This window comes from Amblyraja radiata, chromosome 6 (assembly GCF_010909765.2).
Source record: "Amblyraja radiata isolate CabotCenter1 chromosome 6, sAmbRad1.1.pri, whole genome shotgun sequence".
NCBI classification, from domain to species: Eukaryota; Metazoa; Chordata; class Chondrichthyes; order Rajiformes; family Rajidae; genus Amblyraja; species Amblyraja radiata.
In genome coordinates this window covers 71,422,030-71,445,056 of record NC_045961.1, presented here as the reverse complement: position 1 = coordinate 71,445,056, position 23,027 = coordinate 71,422,030, and positions in this window count along the sequence as shown.

The window sequence follows — 23,027 nt, the reverse complement described above, 5'->3', positions numbered from 1 at the left end:
AATGTGAGTTTGAAAATCTAGGGCAGAATATCCTAGTTTAAGAGTGCTGACCACCAAAATTTACTGGGTCTGCTTGGTGCAGCCAATGCAAAGGTTCTCTGGGGAAGGTCCACAGTCTAGGGCCATTACACTACTGGACATTGAGGGGCTGAAACCCATGGGGCCATCTCTCAAACAAAGGAAGGGATATCACTTCATGGGGCCACAGGAATGGCAATAGTTCTATATAAATATACACAACCGTGTATAAAACCAGCCATATTTAATGTATAGACTGACACTAAGAATGTGTCAAGAGGGTAGGGCTGAAGATGTCCTGGTTGGGTTGCTCCTGGGCCTGGCCAAGCTGGCCAACCGCGAGTCAAGGCGCCAGACGGTGGAGGGCTCTACCCGAGCCGGCTGCCTGCCCCTTTTCCGGGGATACGTCCGTGCCCGGGTGTGGATGGAAAGGGAATACGCCCTGTCTACGGGCACCCTGAGGGAATTCCGCGACCGCTGGACACCGAGGGGGGTTGAATGTATCCTGGACAAGGATTGCAATATAGTTTTTAGCAGTTGCTTAGCATATTTGTTTCGTCTTGTATTATGGTGGTGTTTTGTTCTATTGTATTGTAAATACTATTTTAATATTTGAATAAATATTTTTGATTTAAAAAATTTAAAAAAAAAAAGAATGTGTCAAGAGCTTTACACTGTTCCATACATCTTTTTGTTATGAATAAAGTTTATCCTTGGTATAAAAATATTGCTTTGTCAGAAGGCAAATCACAAAATTATCCTTCAGTGGCTGCCATCTGTAACATTGAAGTACCTTCTACATACAGGCTGTAGAAAAGACTAAACCATCCGTTGGGGAAAAAAAGGTACTTAATTGTATGCTGTGGTTTTATGATGTTGCATGTATTTACCATTCATGGTCTTTTAAAAAATCCCAAAGAAATTTGCTTTTACTCATTTATCGCTAATATTGATGGGTTAAAATTAAAAATTGATAAATGACTGGTAGCACTTCTTGCCAACACTTTACTCTTTTACTTCATTGTTTTTGAATTAAACTGTTGAAGAAATGAAAAAGAAGCCTTCACTTTTAATATATTGTGTTTTATAGGGCAGTCTGCAGTGCAAGTGGCTTTCTTTAAAGCTGAGGATATTGCTTGATCTAAGACGTCACCTTGTTTGCTCTGAGGGATATTCTATTAAGGAGGCACCACATCTACAGCAGTGTTTGTCAACAGGAATTTGTCGCTTCAAGCCATGACCTCCCGTTGCCATAATGCCTTTGAAGGAGTGTTTGGCAGGAAGCAGTGAGGTGTGAATGATACTGAGGAACTGCTTGAAATACAATCAGGTGGGAGCCAACACATTTGCAAGTCAGCTGGGTCCTTCCTGACTGCAGTGCTGGCCAAACTCTTAAAGGTAACCTTCGCTTGGTGCAGGCTATTACCTTTTGAGTGCACTTCCCCTATATAATTTAATCTTTACCTCTTTAATCCTGAGATGTACATCAAGTACTGCTGGAATCTCATCAACTCAGTAAAAAATAGGCAATGTATCGGGTCAAGGCCCTTCTTCAGACTGATGTGAGGATGGGGGCGGGTGCGTAAAGAGGAAAGGAAGAGAGTAAATCGGCGGGACAGGCTGCAATTCTGGAGAGAAGGAATGGGTCTTCTTGACCCAAAACATCACCCATTCCTTCTCTCCGGAGATGCTGCCTGTCCCACCGATTAACTCCAGCTTTTTGTGTCTATCTTCGAGTTAAAACAGCATCTGCTGTTCCTTCCTGCACAGTAAAAGCCAGTCTTTGGTCTGCCCAAAACTTGTTGGCCTAAGTCTGAAGAAGGGTCTCAACTCGAAACGTCACCTATTCCTTTCCTCCAGAAATGCTGTCTGACCCATTGAGTTACTCCAGCCTTTTGTGTCTATCTTTGGTTTAAACCAGAATTTGCAGTTCCTTCCTACACAGTAAAATGTCTGTCAGAGAATGTTGCTGACTGGCCCATTCCAGACTGCAGGAGTGCACAATGAGGGGCTCACTGAAAACTGGTGCAGCCAATGGCAAGGCTCTGCGAGAGGGAAACACAGTTAAGGGTCCTTCCGTGAGCTAGTCTTTTGCATATGTTCTTTTGTCTATGTTCTCACTGTCTAATTACTCCCATTCACTCTTGACCTGATAACCTTATTTCCCATTTATCCCCATGGTCAACTCAGTTTTACCTTCTCAGAGACATCTGCCCTACAATTTCGCAAGCTTCTTTCGTCTCTTTCCCGGTTTACAATCCAAAACGTTGTCATTTTCTCTTCCCACTGAGTATTTACAACAATTTCTGATAACTTCATTAAATATGTCCCACCCCAGCCATTCCTTCTTCACACTGCTCCCTTCAGGCAGAAGGTATAAAGTTTCAAAACAAGCACTACCAGACGCTGGAACAGTTTCTTCCCCTCTGTTATCATGCTTCTGAATGGTCCTTCCATCATCTAACGTACTGTCTGATTCATCTCTAACCCATTGCGGACATCGGAGTTTGTCTATGGATATGATGCACGACAATGCTGAGAACTATATACTGCAGAATGACTTGGACAGGTTGGGTGAGTGGACAGGTGCATGGCAGATGCACTTTAATGTGGATAAATGTGAGGTTATCCACTTTGGTAGCAAAAACAGGAAGGCAGATTACTATCTAAATGGTGTCAAGTTGGGAAAAGGGAAAGTACAATGAGATTTGGGGGTCCTTGTTCAATGAAAGTAAGACTGCAGGTACAGCAGGAAGTGAAGAAAGTGAATGGCATGTTGGCTTTTATAATAAGAGGAGTTGAGTATAGGAGCAAAGAGGTCCTTCTGCAGTTGTATATGGCCCTAGTGAGACCACACCTGGAGTATTATATGCAGTTTTGGTCCCCTAATTTGAAGAAAGACTAAAAGTCTTTCTAAAAGACTAAAAGTCTAACTAAAAGTCTCATCTTGACCACTTCCTGTCTACACCGTTAATTGATTTTAGAAAAAACACTATGATTTTTGGCCATCTTACTCGCATCCTCCTCCACTGCAGCAGCCCCAAGTACTTTTGGAAGATCACAAGAGAGAGGCCACAACTGTAATTCTGCTGTGATTCAGCTGAGTCAGGGGATATGGGGAGAAGGCAGCAATGGGGTACTGGTTGGGGATGATCAGCCATGATCACATTAAAATGGCAGTTGTTTTTATTTTCATTGTCTGGCAGTGTAGGGCATAAATGCTTGAATATTGTTACAGTCTATTTGCAAGCTTGTTAAGAATTCTACTAAGTATGAAATAAAGAATCAACACCTACAAGTTATTTTTCCATAAGCCAGTGTAACACCATTGAATCTTCAATAACAAACAAGGTAAAGCACGATGCCACAGTGAGAATTGAAATAAATTGAGGGCCTGAGGCACAAGACAATGAGTCTCGGTCTTACTCTATGCCTCTGAAATTTTCCACGAGTTCAAAGATTTCAGCTTGTCTGATTCCAGGAAAATTCAAGCTAATCCATCTTTGCTTGCAATGTTTTATTTACAACTATAATTTTAAGTTGCTCTTAAAATGTTGTCTTCCCTCATGCTTTTCACCTGGTACTTTTTTATGGAAGAAACCCATTAACAGTTTGATGCTATAACATTGTTCAAATGGGCAAATGACCTTAGAGATACACATCCGTGTATTTCATTAAAAATTCATCAATTTGCTTTGATGCATTATGGCAAAACCTGTTGGAACCGTGGCTTTGTTCATCCACTGTTACGGATGAACAAAGCGTTTTCTTTATTATTTACTGCAATTCTTTTGTATATCAATGTCACTATATTTTATCAAATACCAACATATAATTTGAAGCTAAGAAAACCCTTGATGGCGGAAAGGAAATTGCTATGAACTAATCTAAACTATGGAAAAGATACCAAATTATTTTGTTTAATTTTGGTTTAAAAAATGGGAGAACAGATGAGTCCCTCACAGGTGTTAACATTTACTCAAATAACACAGGGAACGGGAGCCTTTTAGATCTATGCTAGGGATGGTTATAACAGCAACTTTCCTGAAAGGACCAGTTCCAAACGTAAAACATTTCTCCCACCTGCTGTCAGTCTAGACCCACCCATCACTTTCCCACACATGCCTCCAAACCACAACTCCTCTCATTCACCTCCACATCTCAATCACCTGGCAAGCATTTTGCTTCAGATTTTTATTGGTATTAAATATTTTGTTATACTGTCAAGCAGGATGATATGATATAGTTATTCCTAACATATTACTATCTGTCTGTCTGTCTGTCTGTCTGTCTGTCTGTCTGTCTGTCTGTCTGTCTGTCTGTCTGTCTGTCTGTCTGTCTACCTTCTTGAGTCTGAATCCAAAACAGCACATGTATTAATTGTTTTCCACTTTTTTCACATTTGTCCAAGAAAATGCAATATTAAAAATAGTGCCAGAGCAGCATAGTGGTGCAGTAGTAGACTTGCTGCCTTACAGCATCAGGGACCCATGTTCGATCCAGATTAAGGGTGCTGTGTGTATGGAGTTTGCACGTTCACCCTGTGACCGCGTTAATTTTACCTGGGTGCTCCAGTTCCTTCCCACACTCCAAAGACATGCAGGTTTGTAGGTTAATAGGCTTTGGTAAAATTGTATATTATCTCAACTGCATACGATAATGCATGCATGGGGTGATCACTGATTTATTCTTGCTATTGAGGGAGTGCAGCGTAGGTTCACGAGGTTAATTCCTGGGATGGCGGGACTGTCATATGTTGATAGAATGGAGCGGCTGGGCTTGTATACTCTGGAATTTAGAAGGGTGAGAGGGGATCTTATTGAAACATATAAGGTTATTAAGGGATTGGACATGCTAGAGGTAGGAAGCATGTTCCCGATGTTGGGGGAGTCCAGAACCAGGGACTATAGTTTAAGAATAAGGGGTAGGCCATTTAGAACAATTATGAGGAAAAACTTTTTCATCCAGAGAGTTGTGAATCTGTGGAATTCTCTGCCTCAGAAGACAGTGGAAGCCAATTCTCTGGATGATTTCAAGAGGGAGTTAAGATCGAGAACCTGTATTTGAGTAATTTCTCCCATTCTTCTCAGCCGATCCTCTCAAGCTTAGTCAGGTTGGATGGGGAGTGTCGATGCACAGCTATTTTTAGGTCCCTCCAGAGATGTTCGATCGGGTTCAAGTCTGGGCTCTGGCTGGGCCACTAAAGGACATTCACAGACTTGTCACAAAGCCACTCCTGCGTTGTCTTGGCTGTGTGCGTGGGTAGTTGTCCTGTTGGAAGGTGAACCTCCGTCCCAGTCTGAGATCCAGAACGCTCTGGAGCAGGTTTTCATCAAGGATCTCTCTGTACTTTGCTCCGTTCATCTTTCCCTCGATCCTGACTAGTCTCCCAGTTCCTGTGCTGAAAAACATCCCCACAGCATGATGCTGCCACCACCATGCTTCACCGTAGGAAAGGTATTGGCCAGGTGATGAGCGATGCTGGGTTTCCTACAGATGTGACGCTTGGCATTCAGGCCAAAGAGTTCAATCTTGGTTTCATCAGTCCAGAGAATCTTGTTTCTAATGGTCTGAGAGTCCTTTAGGTGCCTTTTGGCAATCTCCAAACGGGCTGTCATGTGCCTTTTACTGAGGAATGGCTTCCGTCTGGCCATTCTACCATAAAGACCTGATTGGTGGAGTGCTGCATATATAGCTGTCCTTCACAGAGGAACTCTGGAGCTCTGTCAGAGTGATCATCAGGTTCTTGGTCACCTCCCTGACCAAGGCCCTTCTCCCCCGATTGATCAGTTTAGCCGGGCTGCCAGCTCTATGATGAGTCCTGGTGGTTCCAAAGTTTTTCAATTTTTAGAATGACGGAGGCCACTGTGCTCTTCGGGACCTGCAATGCTGCTGAAATTGTTTTATACCCTTCCCCAGATCTGTGTCACGCCACAATCCTGTCTCGGAGGTCTACGGAAAATTCCTTCGTCTTCATGGCTTGGTTTATGCTGTGCCATGCAGTGCCAACTGTGGGACCTTGTATAGACAGGTGTGTGCCTTTCCAAATTATGTCCAATCAATTCAATCAAGTTGTAGAAACATCTCAAAGATAATCAATGGAAACAGGATGAACCTAAGCTCAATTTTCGTGTCATAGCAAAGGGAACGATTGTCGTCTTGCTTGTGTTGGCTGGCTTAGACTTGGTGTCTGTGGATGATACATTGGTTTTGTGTACTGAAACTGGTGTTCTCTGATTACCATATGACCACTCTTTCTTAATGTTGGCCATGGGACGTGGTGAGGTGATGAAACCAGGGTAGTTTCTGTCATCTGCTTCTCTGACAACAAAGTCTACAAAGAAAGAGAAAGGAGGATAGGCGACTTTGTGTTCTCTCTTGTAACGTGTCCCTTGTGTCCTCCAATTCGCTTGAAGGTTGAAAGGCAGCTTGTCCAAGATGAGACTCACCCCTTTGGATGTGTCAAGATATCAGAGGCCTGGTGAGTAGCCATCTTGTTTTGCTGATTCCAACTCAATCAACAAATCTCCAAGTTCACGGAGTCTGCTGTAATCTTTACGTGATCTTTGTGAAGTTCTCTATCTTAGAGAATAGAGCTCCCTCGATAGCCTCAGGAGAGCCATAACATTTTTTGAGTCTTTCCCAGACCCTATTGAGACCTACGTGAGGATGATTCACATTGACGGACCTGATTCTTGAAGCATGGCCACTTGACTCCTTTCCTAGCCATTTGACAAGTAGGTCTAACTCCTCACTGGCTGTTAGTCCTAGGTCTGCAGTGGCGCTGATTAAGCTAGATTTCCAGGCTAGGTAGCTGATCATTGAATTTAGTCAAACCAGCAGACACAAGCTGACTCTTTGCTTGGTATCTGGCGAGGTCGGCTGTGGAGGTGTTACCTGTCGTGTTGCCTCTAGATTGCGATCTACTTTCGATTACATGGTTGTATTGCTGGCTATCGTCCAATTCAGATGAAAATCTGTTAGCGCGGGGTGGGGAGAGGTGATGTCCTGTGTGCCTCCTATACTCCGTTGTGTCATAGAGTGGAACTCTGGAAGATTGGTCGTCTACTCTGTAGGATGATCTTATGTTGACTAGATGACTAGAAAGCTGGTTGTCTCTTCCATAGGAAGACCTTGCCTCTCGGTGTGGAGAGTTAGAGCGCTGTCTCTCTCCGCTGTAAGACAGCCTCATATTGCTGGAGCGCTTTTCAGCTCCACTGTAGGATGGTCTGGTGTTATGGAGTGGAGAGCTGGAGTGCTTTTCAGCTTCACTATGACCAGAGTAAACACGGTCTACCAGAGATTTCCCATCTTGTTCTTGACTGCTCAGGTGAGGTTCTTTACTAGTTTGGTCTGTGTGACATGTAGCATCTATCTCATCTTCATTTCTTCTGAAGGTTACTTTTGATTGTTGTGCTACATACTAACTGGTGCACTGCAGTGAACTCTCTGGTTGTGACGGGAATTCCATATCTTTGAAATATGCTGCAGGTAGGCCCTGTTGTGTAGCAGCTGCCTCCATAACATCAACCTCAGCTTGAGCAGCTTCTACTTCTTTCTGAACATTTTATAGCTTCTAGCTTGGTTTCCAGTTTTGTCTTTTCCATCTTCAAATCCAGTTCTCTTTTCAGGTAAGAAGCTCCATCTTTAGCTGCGCCTGCCTTAGCACGGGCTTTCGCTAGGGCTAAGCTAGCACTGGATGCTACTGATGAGCGTCCTGATTTATTTGATGAAGATAACGATGCCACTGATCTTATTTCTAGCCCTTCATCCACAGCAGCAGTTTCTTTGTAGTAATCATCCTTGTTGGTAGCCTCCATCTTGCCAAAGCCTGGATAGAGCTGTCTTTTCACTGTGCTGCCTTCACTGAACACAGGCTGCTCAGCTATTCAGTCGAGTTAAACACTGCTTCCATCTCCCTCCAAAGGAACAGCCAGTTGTGTATTTTGAGAGTTTAATGGAATAAAGTATGAAAAGACAATGCTGTGTGGGATTGACAGCGATGAGGATGGTACTAGATTTCGTCTACGTCTTGACAGAGATGAGGATGGCGGTTTGATTTTAAATTTGAAAGATGGCTACCCAAATCGTTTCACAAAGGTAATCACTAGATGGCCAACCAAAACGTTACACAGAATAACCACTAGATGGCCAACTAAAGTCCAGGAGGACCGAAACAATCCCAATGACATTTGGGTTTGTAGGTTAATTGGCCTCTATAAATTGCTCCTTGTGTGTCGGGAGTAGATGTGAAAATGGGATGAAATAGAAATAATGTGAATAGGTGATCAATGGTCACTGTGTACTCAATGGGCCGGGAAGCCTGTTTCCTTGCTGTATCTTTCAACTTATCTGACCATGACTTTAATTACCCATTCACCCATTTTCCATCTGATGGTCAGGAGGTTTACTGCTGGTTAAAACTGAGACTAGAGCCCTGATCTCATAATGTCCAAACTGAGCAGTTCCAGTTTCATTCTAGATACCACCATCTAATTCTGAACTTTGTGAAAAGGAAATTGAAACTCACTATTCTGTGGGTTTTCTGTGCATCATTACATCTTAAAATAGATTTAGACCTGGCAATTTGGTGCAAGGCTGGAACAACAGGAGAGAGGAAGGGATTGTTCATTTTATTTCTCTGTTTGACCCTTGCTGTTTAATAATATTCTGAGGCCCCTGCAATCATGCTTATGCACAGAACCAGCTGAGCATGTTTTGCATGTCATGGCGGATCACGAGAACCAGGAAGAAGCCACTTCCCTTCTTTTCTGGCTGCATGGATATTATTATGCAAATACCATCAATAACACAAGTCACTCATTTACATTTGGAGATGTTTCAGTTAGATCAAATCTGAAGCAGACTATGAGATCAACAACATTATTCAAATGATGAATATTAGTGAGACCTGATCATCAAACCAGAAGGAACGTTAATGCTGCACACAACATTACAATGGAGAATAACAACACCTGTTTACATTAATTGAAAAAAAAACATGATTTTGACATTATTGATTTAAAACAAGCATACACTATTAGGTTAGGACCTATACATATTTTAGGTAACAGGAATTTGCTGTGTTTAAGAAGAGCAAAACAAAATTGAAGGAATCTTGAAGCATTGCCATGATAATTAGTTAAATCCAGGCTTGATGCACTGTATTGCTTTTCCTAGAATCAGATCAGAACTGAATTATGTGCAAATCTGGTATAAATGTGACCTCTTTATTCAGCTTCCATTCTGATTCAGATTCAATTTTATTGTCATTGCCCTTTTCAGTGCAACAAAATGGTTTAGCCTGCAGTCATAACATAGAATAAATAACAAAACACACCCTCAACACAGTTTAACATCCACCACAGTGAGTCCACCAGGCACCTCCTCGCTATGATGGAAGGCAAAAAGTCCCAAAGTCCTTGTCTCTTCCCTCCTTGCCTCCTTGCTCCCCCTCTGCGCTGAGGCGATCCAGCCCTCCGATGTTGTGACCCCGCCGGGTGATGGTAAGCAAGTCCTGCGGCTGAATCCGAGCTCCGCGAACGGGCCGGTTCAAACTGCCAAAGCAGCCATCCTCCAGTCCAGCGGACGAAGCTCTTGTTGCGGGAGCTCCGGAAAAACAGGTCACCAACCTGTGACCTGTGAGCTCCCGACTATGTCGTCCACTGGCCCGCGGCCGAGCCTCCGAGACTCCGAAGTCGGGTCGGAAGTCGGGTCGCAACGCCACCACAGCCCCGAAGTCGGCCAGCCTCGCGTTGGTAAGTCCTGGCTGGCTCTGCCTCCGGAGCCTCGAGGTTGGTCCCAGTTGGAGGCCGCCAGCTCCGCGATAGGCCTCAGCGCAAACGGAGACGGAGACAGGGGATACGGCAAGAAAGGTTGCATCCCCCCCGAAGGAAGAGTCAAAAAACATGTGTCTCCCACCCCCCAACACATACACAACTAAAATAAACCAAAATAACTACAAAATAACTGTAACAACGGGACAAAAGAAAACAAAAAAAGAAAAGACAAACGGACTGCAGGCGAGCCGCAGCTGCAAAGCGCCGCCACTTCCGGTTTGGCCACTGTAATAGAAAAATTGGCATCTCTATAGAATTTTTAACAGAAAAAGTCCCCAAGGTTGTTTCTTGAGATTGCTGACAAAAATAGGATATTAACCAAAGCAAGATGATATTTTATTATATTGTAACATTTGAAAACCAGAAAACATTTGAAAATTAACTTTGTAGGTGAAGGATATGTTTGTTAATGAAATGCCTGAAAATTAATTGTCAGGCTATTTGAATTCTCAAGTCACATTAATGGCTCTCTGAATGACTCTCCAGCTGATCGATTTTGGAAAAACAAGCCTATTATTTTGTGTTGCAATTTCTTGACAGGATCCTGTATTCTCGTTGAATAATATTACTCAATTGGATATAAGCAAGAAGATTTTTTTAAATATTGTCAGAAATGGTTATCCATCATCTCCACGATCTCTCTGGAGTTCTTAGTGGAAGTGGTGAGGGTGGAGACTGGTACATTCTTTCCCACTGTGGTAGGAAGTTGGCAAAGATTGACGCACATGAGACTGGAGAGAGGAGGCAGGAATTGTTAGCTCCAGAAGGATCCAATCCAAGATCCATGTTAAAAAAATGCATTTGTGGTGTACCAAGACTGGATAAAGTCGACTACAGATTTTTATTACTCTAACACATTAAAAACTAACAGATTTCCCTCTGTTCCAGTATTCTGAACAATTCTTTCCCTTGTATTGCATCTTTCCCCTGTATTGCATCTTTTCCCTGTATTGCATTTTCACCATCCATCATATGAACATGCCATATCATTACCATTCTTACTTCAGATTCAGATTCAGATTCAGAAAACTTTATTGTCTGTCGCAACAGAAAATCTTCTTTGACGTGGCTCCACATACAAACAGGACAATGTACTGACAAGCAGTCATACAACACAGACTTCTGCAAGCACACACAGTGTGCACAGATCTCAAAAGCAAGTACAAAGATTACCGTGGTAGTCATACTTGCTATCGTTAAATACCGCACTTAATGACTCTCAGAAAAACACTAAACAACTCAGAAAACATGCAAACATACAGGAGCAGCGCGCCGCGAGTCGCTCACAGAGTAGCGCCCCGCCCCTTGGGTTGTCAGCAGCGATACAATAATAAAGAACACACAAAATGTAACACAAACATCCACCACAGCATTCATCACTGTGGTGGAAGACACACAAATTTGGCCAGTCCTCCTCCATTTCCCCCCCGTGGACAGGACCAGAGTCCAGAGTCAGTCCAGGATCGGCTCTTCCTCACCGGAGACTGCGGCTTTAAGTTGTTGTAGGCCGCAGGCCGGCGATCAACATTTAAAGTCTCCGCCGCAGCCAGAAGCACCGTAGACTGCAGGGCCGGCGGTCGACGCTCCCCTCCAGGGGTGATGGTAAGTCCATGCCGGCCCCGCGGTAGAAGTTGGCCGCGGGCCGGCAGTGATTGCTTCTTCTTCCCCCGGGTCCCCCGCGAGGGATCCTGGGCTGTAGACACCGCACCAGCTGGAGCTCTGCAGACCGCGGCTTCAGGCTGCGACTTCAGGCTGCCACTTCAGGCTGCCGGCTGCCCCGGGCCAGCGAAACGGAGCGTTCCCCTCCGGCGAGCCCCAGCGAGGGCTCACCCGCTCCACAACAAGAGTCCACGCTGCGCCCGCCGCTGAAGCCCCGGGCGCGTCTGCGGGAAAGGCCGCGCCGATCCTTGATGTTAGGCCACGGGGGAGGCGACCTGGAAAAGTCGCCTCTCCATGGAGGAGGCGACCGAAGCGGTTTCCCCCTTACCCCCCCACACCACCCCCCACACAAACCACACGAAGGAACATTAAATGCATACTTTAAAACAAACTAAAAAATAAAAAAGGTTGAAAAAAAACTGACGCGCTGCTGACATGGCTGCTGCCAGAACAGCGCCACCCTTACAATTAAGTATAACTTAATCTCTTGCATGCTACCTTCAGGGTTTTCCATCAGCACCATTCTCTCCCACTATCAAAAGGATCTACAGGTCTCAACATGGCAACTAATATCAACAAATACCCACACTGCCCTGCTCTCACCCTCATTTCACTGTTACTAGTTCACAAGTTATAGGGGTAGAATTAGACCATTCAGCCCTTCGAGTCCACTAGCCATTCAATCATGGCTGATCTCTGCCTCCTAATCCCATTTTTTTGCCTTCTCCCTATTAACGTTGACATCCATTCTAAACAAGAATTTGTCTATCGCTGACTTAAAAATATCCTCTGACGGTCTCCACAGCCCTCTGTAGCAATGAGTTCCACAGATTAACTACCGTCTGATTTAAGAAGTTCCTCCTCACCTCTTTTCTAAAAGAGCACCTTTTTATTCTGAGGCTATGACCTCTAGTCCTAGACTATAACACCAGTGGAAACATCCTTTCCACATCCACTCTGTCTATGCCTATCTATTACGATTGGGAAGAAGGCCTGAGAACTGTTACCTCTAATTTCAAGGACTGCACAAACCCTCGAACACTGTACAACATTAACCACAACACTACCTCAGGACAAAACTACTATGGACTTCGCACTACTAAGTTGCACTGTTGCAATATGTACTTTGGCTTGCATTTGGCTTTGGCTTGCTCTGGTTTACCTAGAACAACTGATCATGTATTGCATATTTATTTGTTATGTTTAATGCTCATGTAAAGCTGCAGCAAGTGAGAATTTCATTGTTTCAATTAAACGCTCTTGACTCTTAACTCTTGACAAGTTAAGCCCCTGTCTCACTTACGTGTCCTTGGCATGCTAATTACGCGACCTCATGGTCGCGTTGAGCCGCGACGGTCCCGTGAAGGTCGCACGCGATTTCATTCGACCGCACAGCCGTCTGGAGCACGTCAAGTCATTTGAAGATGGACGCAAAATGCAGGAGTAACTCAGCGGGACCGGCGGCATCTCTGGAGAGAAGGAATGGGTGATGTTTTGTGTTGAGACTCTTTTTCAGTCTGAAAGAAGGGTCTTGTCCCGAAACGTCACCCATTGCTTCTCTGCAGAGATGCTGCCGGTCCTGCTGAGTTACTCCAGCATTTTGTGTCTATCTTCAATTTTCTTGGCCCCGTTCTGGGAGTAGAAGTGGGGGCGGATCCGGATCCGCAATGGCCGTGAGCCCCAGGCCGAGTTTGGCGATCGTTTGCCTGCTTCTGCTGCTGTTGAAGGTGAGACGTTGCATCGCGTCAGGGTCTTGGGCCTGTTCTACTTTGGCCGTCAGTTCCGCGACAGGCCGTTGGCGCGTGAAGATTTTGTTCGCTGCAGGAATTTCGGAGCCCTGCGCGATGTCTCACCAAACTACATACCCCTCCACGTGTCTCAGTGGGACCGGCCCCGCGCGGCCACACGATGCCCGTGCGCCTTAACGCGACCATGAGGTCGCGTAATTTGCATGCCAAGGACACATAAGTGGGACAGGCCCTTTAGTAATCACAAAATGAAATGTTCTCTGATGAATCCTTTGTCACTTCATATTTCAGCACCTTATGTTTCAATCAACAACCCACAGTAACACAACAAACCTGCTTTATTTAATTTCCTTTCCTTCTCAACACAAATACAAGCAGCAAAACATGGGCATAGAATTTCAGTAAGGCGTTCGACAAGGTTCCGCATGGTAGGCTGTTCTGGAAGGTTAGATCGCATAGGATCCAGGAGAGATAGCTGAATGGATAGCAAATTGGCAGAGGGTGATGGTGGAAGGCTGCTTCTCGGACTGGAGGCCTGTGATCCCCGGCGAGGGACCCTGCTCATGCTGCGTCCATGCTGCGCCCGCGGTAGAAGTTGGCCGCGGGTCGGCGGTCGGAGCTCTTCTCCTCCCGGGATCCCATGCCCAGGACGCCGCCAGCTGGAGCTCTGCTTCAGGCTGCCGCGGGCCAGCGAACAGAGCGCTCCCCTCCGACGACCCCCAGCGAGTGCTCGCCCGCTCCACGACGAAAGAGTCCTCGATGTGCACGCTGCTAAAGCTGAAGCCTCGTGCGCGTCTCCGGGAAAGGCCGCACCGATCCTTGCTGTTAGGCCACGGGGGAGGCAACATGGACACACAGAGAGACATTAAAACACACATTAAGACACACTAAAAAAACAAAAAAAATAGAAAAAACTAACGGCTAGCAGCGCTTAGTGACAAAAGCTTCAAGAACAAGGTACCTGACAGGAAAATGATCACAATGAAATGGTTTGGCTCATCCAAGCTCAAGAGGGTTTGTTTATTACATGAACCGGATATGAATTTGAATAATGAATTTCTTATGCTGCAGCTTTCCAAGAATGTTAGACGCTATAGCAACAATGAATATACGATAAATTAGCAATGATTCTAAAATAATTTAAAGCATGATAGTGTAAAAACAAAAGTACACATAGAACAACCATTGTAGCATAATAACCATATTGGTTGATGTTGTGATAGGATTGTGGTTGGTGGCTCAAGACCCTGATGGTTGAGAAGAATCTGCTCTTGAACCTGGAGATAATGTTTCTCAGACTCGTGCACTTTCTTCCCAACGGTCGCAGGAGGAAGGGAGCATAGTGAGGGTGGTGTGGGTCCTTGATGATATGCTGCCTTCTTGAGGTAGTATTTCAAGTCGATTTCTTCAATGGTGTGGAGGTTAGTACCCATGATGGACCAGCTCACCGGTCGCTGGTTGGTGACCGATTTTCAGGAGCTCCCGCCACAGCAGCTATGCCCTCCCCGAATCGCGGATGTTTGAATTGGCCCGTTCGCGGTGCTCAAAATCGACCGCGGGATCTACCATCGCCCGGCAGGGGCTTCAACATCGAGAGCCTCGACACAGCAGTTTGACCGCCTGACCGCGGGAGAAGAAGCAAGGAAGAGATAAGACTTTTTGCCTTCCATCACAGCTGGAGATTCACTGTGATGGATGTTTGTATTAAATTCTGTTAATTGTGTGTTTTGTCACTTTTTACTGTTATGACTGCATGGTACAAAGTTTCGTTCAAACTTGTTTGAATGACAATAAAGGAAATTCAATTCAAATTCAATTCAATTCAATAATGTCCAGCACTTTCTGTAGCCTCATTCGTACCTGAGTATTTAAATTTCCGAAACAGGCCATGGAGCAACCAGTCTGTATGGGCTCCACCATGCATTAAAATAATTTATAATAGAGTAGTTGGTGACATTCTGAATTTCCTCAAACTTCAGAGGAATGGAAATGTTGGTGAGCTTTTTTGTGGTCGCATCAATATGCTTATCCCAGGACTGATAATCAAAATTGGGTATGTGTCACTTGAGACTCTTTCCACAATTGTCCTCTGAGCTATTAGGAGTTACACCTGCTACCCTAACCTATCACTTAGTATAAATACCTGAGATCATCACCAATTGGGTGCCGATTAATCAGTTCTGTATTCTGTCGGTTCGATAGAAGTTCTGAGTGCTGCCGGTTCCAGGTCTATAGCTTTTGGTTCCATTCCTGTTTGGGTTTTCTTCAGTACTTCTCGGTGAGCCTGCATTCGAGTCCTCTCCATTTCTGAGCCTGCTGACAGATTAGTCAGCCAGTATGGTCTCGGCAGGCAATTCTGATCATCCCGACCATAGTCTTGGCGCTCCCAGTTCCGAACCTGAGAATTTACTGGCTCGGTTGTGCAGGGCTGTTTAACTTCAAGGCTCCACTCTTGGCACCCATGAGGCTCGAATAGACCAACTTGTAGCGACCATCCAGCAGTTGGTAAACACTGTCGGCCAGGTCCTGTCACACCTCGCCAATTCCTTCCATACCTGCTGATGCCTCTCCGCCTCCATCTGCTTCCAGCTGGTTCCAGTATTCAGCCCATTCTGGAACCAGTTCTTCCCACCTTGGAGAGGTACAATGGTGATCCTTCTATCTGCAGGTCATTCCTATCCGAGTGCTTCTTGGTTTTTGGGCTACAACCATCCCGCTTCAATGCAGAACACTCCAAATTAGCCCATGCCACCTCCCTGCTGCCAGGCCGTGCTTCAGCCTGGGGTGCAGCTGAGAAAGATTTTCAACCATCCTTTGGTTGGAAGAGAGGCAGCCCAGAGACTGCTGCATCTCTGCCAGGGGGTACGCTCTGTTGCTTATTGCACTATTGATTTTCGAACCACTGCATTAGAGAGCTGTTGGTGTGATACCACCCTGCTATCTTCATCCATGGCCCCAATGAGAACCTGAAGGATGGCGACCTTCGCTCTTGCATTGACTATCGAGGCCTGAATGACACCACTGTCAAAAACCGTTACCCCTTGCCACTCATCTCCTCTGCCTTCAACTGCCAGCAGCATGCCACCATGTTTACCAAGCTGGGTCTATGCAATGCCTACCATTTGGTTCGCATCAAGGAAGGAGATGACTGGAACTTTCAACACACCCAGCGTGCATTATGAGTACCTCGTAACTCCCTTCGGCCTGACCAAAGCCCCGGCTCTCTTCCAGGCTCTGGCAATGGTTTGCTCTGGGACATGCTGAACCTGTTTGTTTCCGTTTACCTGGATGATATCTTCTGACTCTGCATCGGAACATTCCCGCCATGTCCGTCTCATCCTGCAGTGGCTATGGGAGAACCAGCTGTTTGTCAAGGCAGAGAAGTGTGAATTCCACAAGCCCACGGTGTCCTTCCTGGGATACATCCTCTCTGCTGGCCATGTCGGGATGGATCCAGAAAAGGTGATGGTGGTGGTAGATTGGTCTGAGCCTACCCGTTAGAAGGAGTAACGCTTCCTCGACTTTGCCAATTTTTTACCGCCACTTTATCCACAACTGGCTGCTCTTCTCACTGCTCTCACGTCTACCTCCTTCAAGTTTGCCTGGTCCCTTGCTGCTGAGGGGGCATTCCAGGACCTTGAGCAATGCTCCACTGCTGCCCCCATCCTGGAGCATCCTGACTTGACTCGTCAGTTTGTGGTGGAGATTGACACCCCTGGTTTGAGTTGGGGCGGTGCTTTCCCAATGCTCCTCCAAGGACCAGAAGATGCACCGCTGTGCCTTCTTCTCTCGCCACCTATGCCTGGCTGAGAGGAATTATGACATCGGCTACAGAGAGCTGCTGGCAGTGAAACATGGACTGAAATCCTGGGTGCGGGGGTCCTGTCCTCCCCATGTTTTGTGAGGGGGGGGGACAATCTCCACCCCCCCCACCCATGTTTTGTGACGGCGCTACAGCCAGTCCCAGGTCTGCTCGTCTGCCCTGGGAATGGCTGTAGTGCCCAGGTCAACTCGCTTGCCCCAAGTCTGGCTGTAGTGCCCAGGTCAGCTGTGTGACATGGGACTGGCTGTAGCGCCCAGGTCAGCTGTGTGACATGGGACTGGCTGTAGCGCCCAGGTCAGCTGTGTGACATGGGACTGGCTGTAGTGCCCAGGTCGGCTGTGTGACATGGGACTGGCTGTAGTGCCCAGGTCGGCTCGCTTGCCCCGGGAATGGCTGTAGCGCCCAGGTCAGCTGTGTGACATGGGACTGGCTGTAGCGCCCAGGTCAGCTGTGTGACATGGGACTGGCTGTAGCGCCCAGGTCAGCTGTGTGACATGGGACTGGCTGTAGTGCCCAGGTCAGCTGTGTGACATGGGACTGGCTGTAGCGCCCAGGTCAGCTGTGTGACATGGGACTGGCTGTAGTGCCCAGGTCAGCTCGCTTGCGCCGGGAATGGCTGTAGTGCCCAGGTCAGCTCGCTTGCCCCGGGAATGGCTGTAGTGCCCAGGTCAGCTCGCCTGCCCCGGGAATGGCTGTAGTGCCCAGGTCAGCTCGCTTGCCCCAAGTCTGGCTGTAGTGCCCAGGTCAGCTGTGTGACATGGGACTGGCTGTAGTGCCCAGGTCAGCTTGCCTGTCTCGGGAATGGCTGTAGTGCCCAGGTCAGCTCGCTTGCCCCGGGAATGGCTGTAGTGCCCATGTCAACTCGCTTGCCCCGGGAATGGCTGTAGCACCGAGGTCGACTTGCCTGCCCTGTACTCCAAAGATGTGCAGATTTGTAGCTTAAGTGCTTCGGTAAATTGAAAATTGTCCCTAGTGTGTCGGATGGTGCTAGTGTACGGGGTGATTACTGGTCGACGTGGACACGGTGGGCCAAAGGACCTGTAGTACCCAGGTTGCCTGCGTGCCGTGGTCGGTTCGCCTGCCCGGGACTGGCTGTGGCGCCCAGGTCAGCTGGCAGGTCTGGCTGTAGCGCCCAGGTCGGCTCGCTTGCCCCAGGTCTGGCTGCAGTTCCCAGGTCGGCTAGCTTGTCCCAGGTCTGGCTGTAGCGCCCTGGTGGGCTTGCTTGTCCCAGGTCTGGCTGTAGCGTCCTGGTGGGCTTGCTTGCCCCGTGACTGGCTGTAGCGCCTAAGTCAGCTCGCTTGCCCCAGGTCTGGCTGTAGAACCCAGTTCGCCTGCGTGCCCCGGGAATGGCTGCAGTTCCCAGGTCGCCTGCGTGCCCTGGGACTGACTGCAGTTCCCAGGTCGCGAAAACTATTTGAAAAAAAATACGCCTGCGGGCTGAATGATTTTGGGCCGGATCCGGCCCATGGGCCTTATGTTGCCAATCCCTGTCCTAGATGTTAGGCCTCATTGTGCCCCCCCCCCCATGTTTTAAAAGCGATTTCCGCCCATGGGAGTGGAGGCATTGGTTGGAAAGCACTGAGCACCCATTCCAAGTCTGGATGGACCACAAGAACCTGGAATACCTGCGTTCGGCAAAGCGGCTCCATCCCCGTCTAGCCCAGTGGGCCCTGTATTTCACCCGGTTTAACTTCACCTTGTCATACCGTCCTGGGTCCAAGAATGTTAAGCCTGACTCCCCGGTCTTTAGTTTCAACTGCTCTGTCTGTGCACAGAATAAGACATCCTGTCAGCCTCCCTCTGGTCTTCTTCATCCCCTGCCTGTTCCCAGCTGTCCTTGGTCCCATATCGCCCTGGACTTCATCACCGGCTTGCCTGTCCAAGGGTAATATGGTTATTCTTACCATTGTGGTCCGTTTCTCCAAGGCTGCCCATTTCCTTCCTCTCCTTAAGTTGTAGAACTCGCTCACCTCATCGTAAACCAGGTCATCAGACTCCATGGTTTCCCTCGAGACATCGTATCTGACAGGGGTCTGCAGTTCACCTCTCAATTTTGGAAGTCTTTCTGCTCTCTGGTTGGCTCCTCTGCCAACCTCTCATTTGGGTTCCATCCACAATCTAATGGTCAGTCGGAGAGAGTCAACTAGGCCCTGGAGACCACTCTACATTGCCTGGTGTCCGCAAACCCTACCATCTGGTCTAGCAAATTGGTATGGACCAAATCTGCCCACAATTCTTTGCCCAAATCTGCCACCGGTCTGTCCCTATTCCACTGCTCCCTTGGTTATCAGCCACCTGTTACCAGACCAAGAGGAGGAGGTCTCCGTTCCCTCTGCCCTGGAGTTTGTGCGCCGCGATCGTCGGACCTGGAAGCAGGTCCGTTCTGAACTGATCTGCATCGCTTCCAGGTACAGACGACAGGTGGATCATCACCGGGTATGGCTGTCCACCCAAGATCGCCCGCTCCCGAAAGTTGGCACCCCGGATTATTGGCCCATTCTCGATTCTCAAGAACATTAACTGCTCTGCTGTCCGCCTTAGACAGCTCCGGTCTATGCGGATTCACCCCATCTTCCACTGTATCCCGGGTTAAGCCTGTGTCCTCCAGCTCCCTGTCTCCCGCTCCTCTGCTACCTCCGCCACCCCGCATCATTGACGGTGGTCTGGAGCACACGGTGAAGCAACTACTGAAGTCCTGGCTGCGTGGCAGAGGGATCCAGTACCTGATTGACTGGGAGGGCTATGGTCCAGACGAGAGGAGCTGGATTCCTGCCCATGACATCCTGGATCCCTCCCTGATCCATGACTTTCATCAGCAGTATCTGGACCAGCAAAAGAAGTCGCCAGGAGGCATCTATCGTATGTGGGGGGCTCCTGTCACTCTTGCCATGCCTCCAGACACTTGAGACTCTTTCCACCATCGTCCCCAGAGCTATTAGGAGTTACTGCTGCATTTAATCTGCTCCCATAATCTATCATTTGGTATACATACCTGAGATCATCACCAATTGGGTGCCGACTAATTAGTTCTGCATTGTCGGTTCGATAGTAGCTCTGAGTTCTGCCGCTTCCAGGTCTGTAGCTTTCGGTTCCATTCGTGTTTGGATTTTGGGTTTTCTTCAATGCTTCTCGGTGAGCCTGCATTTGGGTCTTTTCCATTTCTGAGCCTGCTGACAGTATGCCCGGGAACTTGAAGCTGGTAACTCTCTCCACTGGCGTACTGCTAATGAGGAAAGATGCATAGTCCCTTGGCTTTCCCTGGCTAGCATCAACAATCACCTCCTTTGCCTTGCTAATGTTGAGAGCAATATCATTGTTCTTGTATTACTCAACTAAATTATGGATCTCCCTTTTGTATTCTGAGTCACATTACCTGTTATTCATCCAAAGCAGTGGCATTGTTGGCAAGGGTTAAAGATAGCGATGGATATGTGTCACGGGTATAGAGGGAGCGGATTAGGAGACTGAGCATGCAATCCTAAGGTGCCTCTACGCTGATGGTCAGTGTGGAGGAGGTGTTATTACCAATCCATACTGACGGTGATCTGCTCAGTTCTGCTGAAGCATCAGGACTTCTTTCCTCAGATGAACAGATGTAGGATTTATTGAAAAGTCTGCCATGTATTTCAGCACAGAGTTATAAGTATGGAAGAACCCGTGCTCACTCTGCCCGGTGCCTTGGAGACAGCAGTTGCCACCTCCAGCAAACACTCTTGGTCTCTCAGTATCTTGGCTCATAACCTTCATAGGGACCATCAAGAATTCAACCACTTTCAGGATTGCACCAATATTTATTTTAGCTTTCTATCTTTCTGACAGTTCACTCTATTTTTACAGCACTATATCATTTATGCAATCTTGATTCATTCCTTTTCATTTGTTTCTTGAAAGATTTGTGAATTTATGCTAATTTTTGGGACCTCTTTCGTAGCTTTGGTTTTAACTTGAATGAATGCAATGAATGTAAACCTGCATTAGTAAATCACCAGCAGAATGAAAATAACTCAGGAAGGATGTAATCAGCATACAGATTTGATGTCAGCCACTTAACAAAATTGCACAATCAAAATCCAGCTCCATATGTTGAGGAAGAGCTTCCTGACAACAGTCCTGTAAACCTCATGTCTCCTTCATCCCAAATCCTGTCAACTAATTTCAAGTGATACACTGGGTTCACTGTAAATTAAGCCATAACCATCAGTTAATGTCAATTCTTTGAAATAAGTCAAGAGTGAAGTGTTTAATTGTCATACGTACTGAATGTCATATGTACTGACAATGGAACATTGAAATTCTCTCTTGTTGCTGCTTAAGACCTTCAAATACAATAACATACTGATGAATACATAATAATCAAAAATACAATAAATTAATAGCTGTGATACAAGGTAACCAGGATGGTCCAAAGTGCAATCAAAAACACAGTCCATAGTAGATCACAGTTTCTGAGGTTAGCATTGTGCAGTGTTCAAGAGCCTGATGAGTTTGAAGAAGAATCTGTTCTTGAACCTGGAGGTCATGATTTTGAGGCTCTTGTTCATTATTCCTGATGATAATATGGAAATGAAAGAATGGCCAGGGTTGTGTGGGTCTTTGATGATATTGGCCACCTTTTTGAGGTAGTGCCTCCAATATATCCATTTGATGGTGAAGAGATCAGTACCTGTGATGAACCAGGACCGTTTCTCCCACTCCTTGTAGTCTTCTTTGTTCCTAGGCATTTGAGTGATGGAACTAGGCCCCGATACAGCACGCTCTGTACTGAGTATTCAGTAACATACCAAATCTCTTCAATCTTCAAAGTAAGCAGGGGAATTGATGAGCCTTCATTGTAATTACATCAATGTGAAGGCCCAGAGCAGAGCTTCAGAGGTAGTCACATCCAGGAACTTGAAGCTGTTGATTCTCTCTACTGCTGTCTTGTCAATGAAGACAAGTTTGTAGATACTTGGCTTTCTCTTCCTGAATTCAACAATCAGCTCCTTGATCTTGCTAGTGTGCAAGATTGTTGGTCTGGCACCATTCAGTCAAAATTTCAATATGCGTCTGTATTCAGACTCGTAGTTACCCATTATTCTTCCACCAATGGTGCTAACATCGGCAAAGTTAACGATGGTATTGGAGCTGTGTCTGACTACACAGCCAAGGGTATAGAGAACATAGAGCAGTGGGATTACAACACAGTCTTGAGGTGCTCCTGCGTTAATGGTTATTGAGGAGGATGTGCTATTGCTAATTGCCAGTTGGTCTGCACAAATTTTAAGAACGTGGTTAAGTACACCATTGGGGTCGGATGCTTTCTGTGGGTTCAACATAATGAACAATCTTCTGACATCGGTCTTGAAGGCTGAGAATACAGTGTCACCAGGGGCTATGGAGGCCCGAGAAGGTACATCCGTGTGTTCTCCCTTTCGAACTAAACAAAGAAAGCATTGGCTTGCCCAGGAGTGATGCCTTGCTGTCACTTGAGCTACTATTTGTTTTCATCTTGTAGGAACTAATGACACACAAGCCCTGTCAAAACTGCCAAATGTCCAACATACATATTAAATATGGATTTAAATGTTTTTACTCACTGAAAGTACTTGTAAATCATAATAAGTAAAACCATGGACATCGTGTGAGCTCACTTGGACTAGGCACCCTTAATTAATAACATAAGATTAGAAGGGAAAAAAATGTGATATACAGAAATTCTTCTTTCATTCTGATTCATATGGCATTTGCTTAGTAGGATGTGCCAAGGTTATCCCATTGTGTCTGATCCAGTTAAGGCTGTGATTTTGACTAGGGAATTCAGCTTGGGGTTTTAATACCTTTGCATTATTTTTCTTTCCAATATGCACTCGCATTCCTTTTGCCTTATTTTTCATAACAGATTAGGATTCACACTTTACACTGGTAATATTTGAAACTCTACTCATTTTATGGTCCATACAT